A 7,083-nucleotide genomic window follows, 5' to 3' on the forward strand; every position below is an offset into this window, starting at 1 on the left:
AGCAATATGATCAGCCATACTGATGCTCTCCACGTATTGTTCTACTTATGTTTGAAATATGTCTTCCCTTTCATTTTCATTGTCATGGTTTGGGACATACACTTTACTCAGAGTGTGTGCTAGGCGCATTTCTTTCTCTTTGCTATGCACCACATCATACTAGCTAAGATGTGTTTTCTATAGACATAACTCTCGAATCTCTCAAGACCGAATATTATTGCCAGACATATTATTTCTGACATCGTATGTGCTCTTGATGTATCTTGATGTCCATCTTGCATCAGACATGCTCCGAGCCCACTTGTTTGAGGCATCAAAATACTTCAGTACTGGTGGACTCAACAGAACCTGTTTGATGTCCTTTAATGCTTTGCCATGTACATCTTCATCCCATCTGAAGTTATGTTCCTTTTTCACCGACTCCCTCAATGGTGCAGATGCTCCTGAGAGATGTGCTCTAAACCTTTGGAGATATTCAACCATGTCCATTAACCGCTGAACTCCGTTTTTTTTTCTCCCTCGGGGTTGGCAGTTTCAGTGGCATGAATCTTCTTTGGATCAGCTTTTAAACCACTTTTGGAGATGTTATGTCCAAAGTAGGTGATTTATGACTGCTTCAGTGCAACTTTGTTTTGGTTGAGTTTGAAGTTACTTGTCTTGCGTACCTGAAGGGGATTCTCCCGGTTCTTCGCTGGTTGCACCTTTGCCCCATGCCAGGATGTCATCATGCGCTGCAAACACTCCCTTCAAATCTTTAAGTGCATCATCCATACGTCTTTGAAACCTTTCTCGAGCAGGGGAAATGCCAAATGGCATCCTCAGCCATCAGTATTTCCCGTATGGTGTCTCGAAATAGTCAGAAAGTTACTGTCTTCATCTAATGTGACTTGCCAGAACCCGTTCTTTGCATCCAGGTTCGTAAAATACTGTGCTCATCTTAGTATGCTGGACATCATCTATTGTTGGAACTGAATAGTCATTTCTCCGATGAGCATTGTTCAGGGGTTTTGGGTCGATGTACAATTTTGTCCTTAGTGTTTCTTCTTTCACACCCACCACGATCTGATCCTATAACAACGTTTCCTCCATTTAACCAAAATTGCATGCCTTTATCAGCTTTCTGAGGTGGGACATGTAAATGTTAATACTCACATTTGGTGCCGGACCTCGTCTATGAAACACATAAGATTCATACGTTTCATTCACTTCCCCGAGACAATTTCAAACAATACAATTTCATAATTATACCACATACTTTGAAATTTTCTCTAGTTAGTTACCAAGTTAGATTCTAATTTGGGCGGTGGAGGTACGTTTATGCGTCGCCCCCTGCTGACCGAATACCGTCCTTCCACGCCAGTTGCGATGGATTCACCTTGTGCCTCTGACAATGCGATTTCAGACACAACATAAGTAACTTTCTGCCTTTCAAAGAACTGTTAGGCACTTCTGACACAATGTTTCATAACGTGATGGCTTCTTCAAAAATGAAAAAAGGACAGGCGTAGGAGATCCACATTTATTCGTGCAAGCCACCATCACAAGGAACCCCAAAGCACGGGATTGGGGTCATTCATTGTAGTCTATCGTAACGGGGATAAGCATTACCAAATGCAATGACCATGCACAGTAAACATGTTATTCTTCATATCTTAAAGTTAAAGGGTGTGTGTCAGTGGTGACATGTATGCAAATTTTACACTCATGATTATTGAAATCATCAAGTGTCTTAACAAAACACTTCAGATCTCATAAAAATGAAAGATTGGCAAACCATCCATACTATCTAAAACTAAAACAACATATCAGGCATACATCCCCAAACTGGCTTGCTAAGAACTGTTGTGAATATTTTCTTAAAAACGCAGGGATGGAATTTCAGTCGATTTCCAATTCAAATAAAATTATTATGCAGATCTAAGGAAATAATCTATTCAAGTAAACATTGAGATTACTCATACTGTAGAATGAACCGAGAATAACTACGTATCGATTGACCTGAGATGAGCTATTTGCTTGCAAACAACTCTCTTTCTCTTCCTCTCTCTCCCCTCTCTCCCCTCTCTCTTTCTTTCCCAGTCTCTACTGTCTCACACCCACGCTCGCGCTCACATGCCCACGCTCACGCCCCCGCCCACGCCGATCTCGGAATATTTTGTACATATGATGTAGTCTCCTCTCCATGATGTGTCATGCCATACTGATGTTGGAATATATTCTGTAAATCGGAAATGACATGAATGTATATCCTGTGATATAAGGAGAGATACAAGTGTTATCACGCGAAAGCTGATGCAGCTTAAACAATTCCATAGCCTTGGTCTTACTCACTTAGGCGTCAGTAGAAAGAACTTGTATTCCGGAGCTCCGTGGACACAGCTTGTGAAAAAGTTATCCTTTGGTTTAAAAGTGATTTTCTTCTGTAAACGGTTAATGATTTTGCTGTTGGATGTTGACGTTGTTTCAAGTGCGTGTTGGGAATCGAACCCAGGGCGTCGGCGTGACGAACGAGCCCTTACGATGGTGCACAATCAAACAGGTTTGACGATGTATTCAGTCGCCTCGCACGACAAGCATAGTTTGTCAGGAGTGTAATCAAATCCTGTATCATTACGGGTCAGACTAGGTTGTGTGCATTTCTGAGAAGAGCTGTATGATGCCAGAGGTGCTGATTGTAATGAAATGTCGACGCTTGTGTTGCTTTACTCTACTGATTTTATACTGATTTGTGGTGCAGTATTGAAGAGGATAGATGAGTGAGTGAGTAAGTTTAGTTTTACGTCGCACTCAACAATATTGCAGCCATATGGAGGCGGTCTGTAAATAATCGAGTCTGGACCAGACAAACCAGTGATCAACAACATGAGCATCGATCTACGTATTTGGGGACCGATGACATGAGTCAACTAAGTCATGGTGCCTGACCACCCGATCCCGTTAGTCGCCTCTTACGACAAGCATAGTCGCCTTTACGGCAAGCATGGGTTGCTGAAGGCCTATTCTACTCTACCTTCACGAGGCAAAAAGGATAGATCAGTGCTGCATTATTATAAGGAACCCAGTGCCGTCGTTGCTTCATTATTCTAATGCGTAGTATGGCGTTTGTCTTGCATTATTGTAATGGATTATGTGACATTTGTGTTGCATCACTGTGAGGGATCGTATGGCGTTAACACAGCATTAGTGTAATGAATTGTATGACGTCAGTACTACATTATTGTAATGGATTGTATTACGTCAGTGCTGCATTATTCCAATGGATTGTGCGACATGAGTGTTGCTTTACTGAAATACAGTAATAGATGTGTGATGCTTGTGGTGCATTAATACACCGTACCGTATGACGTCAGTACTACATTATTGTAATGGATTGTATGACGTTAGTGCTGCCTTACTGAAATAGATGTGTGAATTTTGTCTCATACTTGCATTGTAAATTGTATGACTGATGGCATGAGCTTGTAGCGTGATGATACTAATATATGTTCACAAACTGAAATCGTTGTCACGTGGTTATCAGAAAGTAGGAAACAGATATTGGTCTGGTTTACATAGATGTAGAGTGAGTGAGTAGATACTGCAACAGTTTGCAGCTATCATATAACGTAGGGGCTATTTCATGCCGATGTTCACAGATGAAACATTTCCAAAGGTATGGAGTAAATTGTCACATCTTCCCTGGCACCCGTGAACGGCCACCTCCTCGTGGTGGGTGCTGGATAACGCTGAGAGCCGTTCACCCCCGTCGTGGACCCGGGGGGATATTTGGTCCATCAACCCGTTTGCCGTGGGTTGCGACCGTGGGTTGCGGCCCTGTGTCGGTGGAGGAAGGGATCCTGGTGGTTGAGGGCAACAGGGGCCTGCAACTATGTTCCTATTGCCTAATACACCACTTTGGCCCTGATTTCACCTAGACGGGAGGTTGAATGGGCCCGGTTCTACCAATCGGCTGGCCACGCCAAGCCCTGTGCATGAATTATACTTATATTTATCATTGCACAATTGGTGTACTTTGGTCTTAGCGTAATTGTGTAAAACATTTTTTATTTTAAATTATGTTGTTCTGAACTTTGCCTGGAGTGCTATGCCCAAAAGGCGGTGGCTCATGGGCCAATCTGGTGGAATTATTAATCTTTTGATTTTTCTGCTGGAGTATATCATCCGGGTATCCTTGGTGCTGTAAGCTGGAGGCCCGCTTGCTTTAGCATTGTCCTTGTGATACTCCGTGGTGGGTGGGGAGCTCGAATGACGAACCAATATACCAATAATCATGGATTACCAAACCCCTAACAAAAAAATACAAACGTCAACTGGAAAATGATGATCAGCATTGACCCTCTATACAAATTGATCACTGGCCACGTATTTTGATTATTGAGACCCTTGACAAGACTCCTTTGAAATTAAATCCCTTTGCAATTTCAAAAGGCATCTCTGGCATTACAGGTGAGGTGAAAGATATCAAACGCTTGAGATCAGGTTCAAAGCTGATTGAATGTAGCAGAAAACAACAAGCTACCAACCTGTAGCTACCTACCTACCTCAGCTGATATTTTTGTCGGAGTCCCGTTATTAGTTTCTGCCCACAGGACACTGAATACAAGCAAAGGTATAGTTCGAGACCGTGAGCGTCTTCTAGCAGTCATGACTGAGCTCGATATAATGTCCGAGATGAAGGATCAAGGAGTATCTTTCGTCAAACGTTCCACAACACAGCAAAATAATGAGACTGTCCAAACCAACACATATCTGCTTTCATTTTCAGCTCCAACACCTCCAAAGTCAATCAAAGCAGGTTACTGCAATCTGAATGTTGACTTACATATTCCAAATCCTCTGAGCTGTTTTAAGTGTCAAAAATACGGACATGGTGTTAATACTGTTCAGGAAATCATTCATCCTTTTCGAAAGAATGTCCCATTTGGAAAAGGCAAATGGAAATTAACAAAATCAAATTTTCCTGGAACGTCACTTTTGCTGAAGCAAGAAAGATACACTGAAACGTATGCCTCTGTCACAAAAAACATCTGAAACCATATCAAAAGGAACAACTACGCCAGTATTAACTTCGTCAAGCTCATGTCAGACTGACCTGACACGGGTAAATTCAGATATTCCTCAGTCTATCTCTCCTGATCTTCCACAGTCTATCTCAGAACAGTCTACTCAGACAGATACAGTTCACTCTACGCAAAAGATCGTATCTCCTTCGACTACAACTCCTTCACAGTCTGATAGAAACGATAAACAAACTGTAAAATTGAAATTAAAGACAATGCCAGAAAATTCGACATCAAATCGAGCACCAAAGGGGGCAGATAATAAAATCAAATTGTTTAACAAGTTTGGATCACTTGAGGAAATGGATGTATCGGATCACATCCATCCCAGGGCACACGTAGCTTGTCGCTCTCAAAGAAAGCGCGGGGTAGATCCCCAATCAACCCACCCAAACGATAATGTCTTCCAGAAATATAGTACAGTGGAACTGTAGAGGATTAGAGACAAATTTTAATGAGTTACATCTTTTAGTTCAATATCTGGCACCATCAGTATTTTGTCTGCAGGAAACTCATTGAAACAGGCAGATAATTTTAATCTCCGTCAGGTCGATGCATATCATTCTTTCTCACCTCCAGGTGACAGGGCCACTGGCGGATCTTAAATCAAAATGTTATTCATAGCCCGCTAACACTTAAAACTAATCTTCAAGCCGTTGCAGTGAGACTCACTCTTCATATTGCATTTACAATATGTTCGCTGTATATTCCGCCTTCTCACTCTCTTAACCTATCTGATCTTCAAGCTCTCTATAATCAACTTCCGAAACCCTGCATTATAATGGGTGATCTCAATGGCCATAATCCACTCTGGGTAAAACACTGGGAGATTGTATTTACAATAATGATTTGTGTATATACAATGATGGTTCGAGCACTTGTCTGCATCCTGCAAACGGTACCTACTCTTCTCTGGATTTATCTCTTGCAGACTCTACTGCACTCAATAAGTTTGAATGGTCAGTCCACAATGACCTCTGTGGAAGTGATCACTTTCCAACGAAACTATCAGAAATATTTCCAACTGATTTGCCATCTTTCACAAGATGGAATTTTTCCAAAGCAGATTGGTCCTTATTTCAAACTTTATGCACATCTAAACTACAACCCGAATGTTTTTTGGATATGGCTGATCCTATTCACACGTTTTCCGACGTCTTAACTGAAATTGCTGATGAGTGCATACCATGGTCCTCTACAGCTCCACATATACGGAAGCCATGGTTTAATGCAGACTGCAAAAATGCTAGAAAAGCGAGGAAAAAGGCAGAGAAATATTTCCGTCATCACCCAACTGTCCACAATTTCAATAAATTTAAAATATTAAATGCGAAGGCACGTCGTACCTTCAAGCAAAACAACGGCAATCTTGGAGAAACTATATTTCCAAAATAAATTCACGCAAGCCTATGTCTAAGGTGTGGAACATGATTCAGAGAATAAAATTATGTTCCTGAGTTTCAGAGGTATCAGAAACAGCAGGAAAAAGCAAAACTTAATTTTGATTCCAATAACGGTGAAGATTATAATGAAGTGTTTTAATTACATGAGTTATATACAGCTCTTGAGCAAGCTCATGACACAGCAGCGGGTGATGACAACATACATTATCAGCTATTGAAACACTTGCCTGAGCCATGTCTTATGGCACTTTTAGATATATTTGACCAAATATGGACGTCTGGGGAATTTCCTCCTGCTTGGCGCAATGCCATTGTTGTCCCAATATCAAAACCTGGCCGGGATCATACAGATCCGTCGAATTACAGGCCGACACTAGCTGTGTCTGTAAAACCTTGGAACTTATGGTGAACAACAGATTAACTAGGTATCTTGAAACTAATAACCTGATCACTAATATTCAGTGTGGTTTCAGGAAAATTCGTAGTACCATTGATCATTTGGTACGTTTAGAATCCTTCGTTAAAACTGCTATAGTAAATAAACAGCATGCTTTATCGATTTTCTTTGATATCGAGAAAGCTTATGATACGACCTGGAAGCATGGCATTTTGAAGGATTT

The sequence above is a fragment of the Haliotis asinina genome, chromosome 2 (genome assembly GCF_037392515.1).
Source record: "Haliotis asinina isolate JCU_RB_2024 chromosome 2, JCU_Hal_asi_v2, whole genome shotgun sequence".
In the NCBI taxonomy this organism is placed as follows: Eukaryota; Metazoa; Mollusca; class Gastropoda; order Lepetellida; family Haliotidae; genus Haliotis; species Haliotis asinina.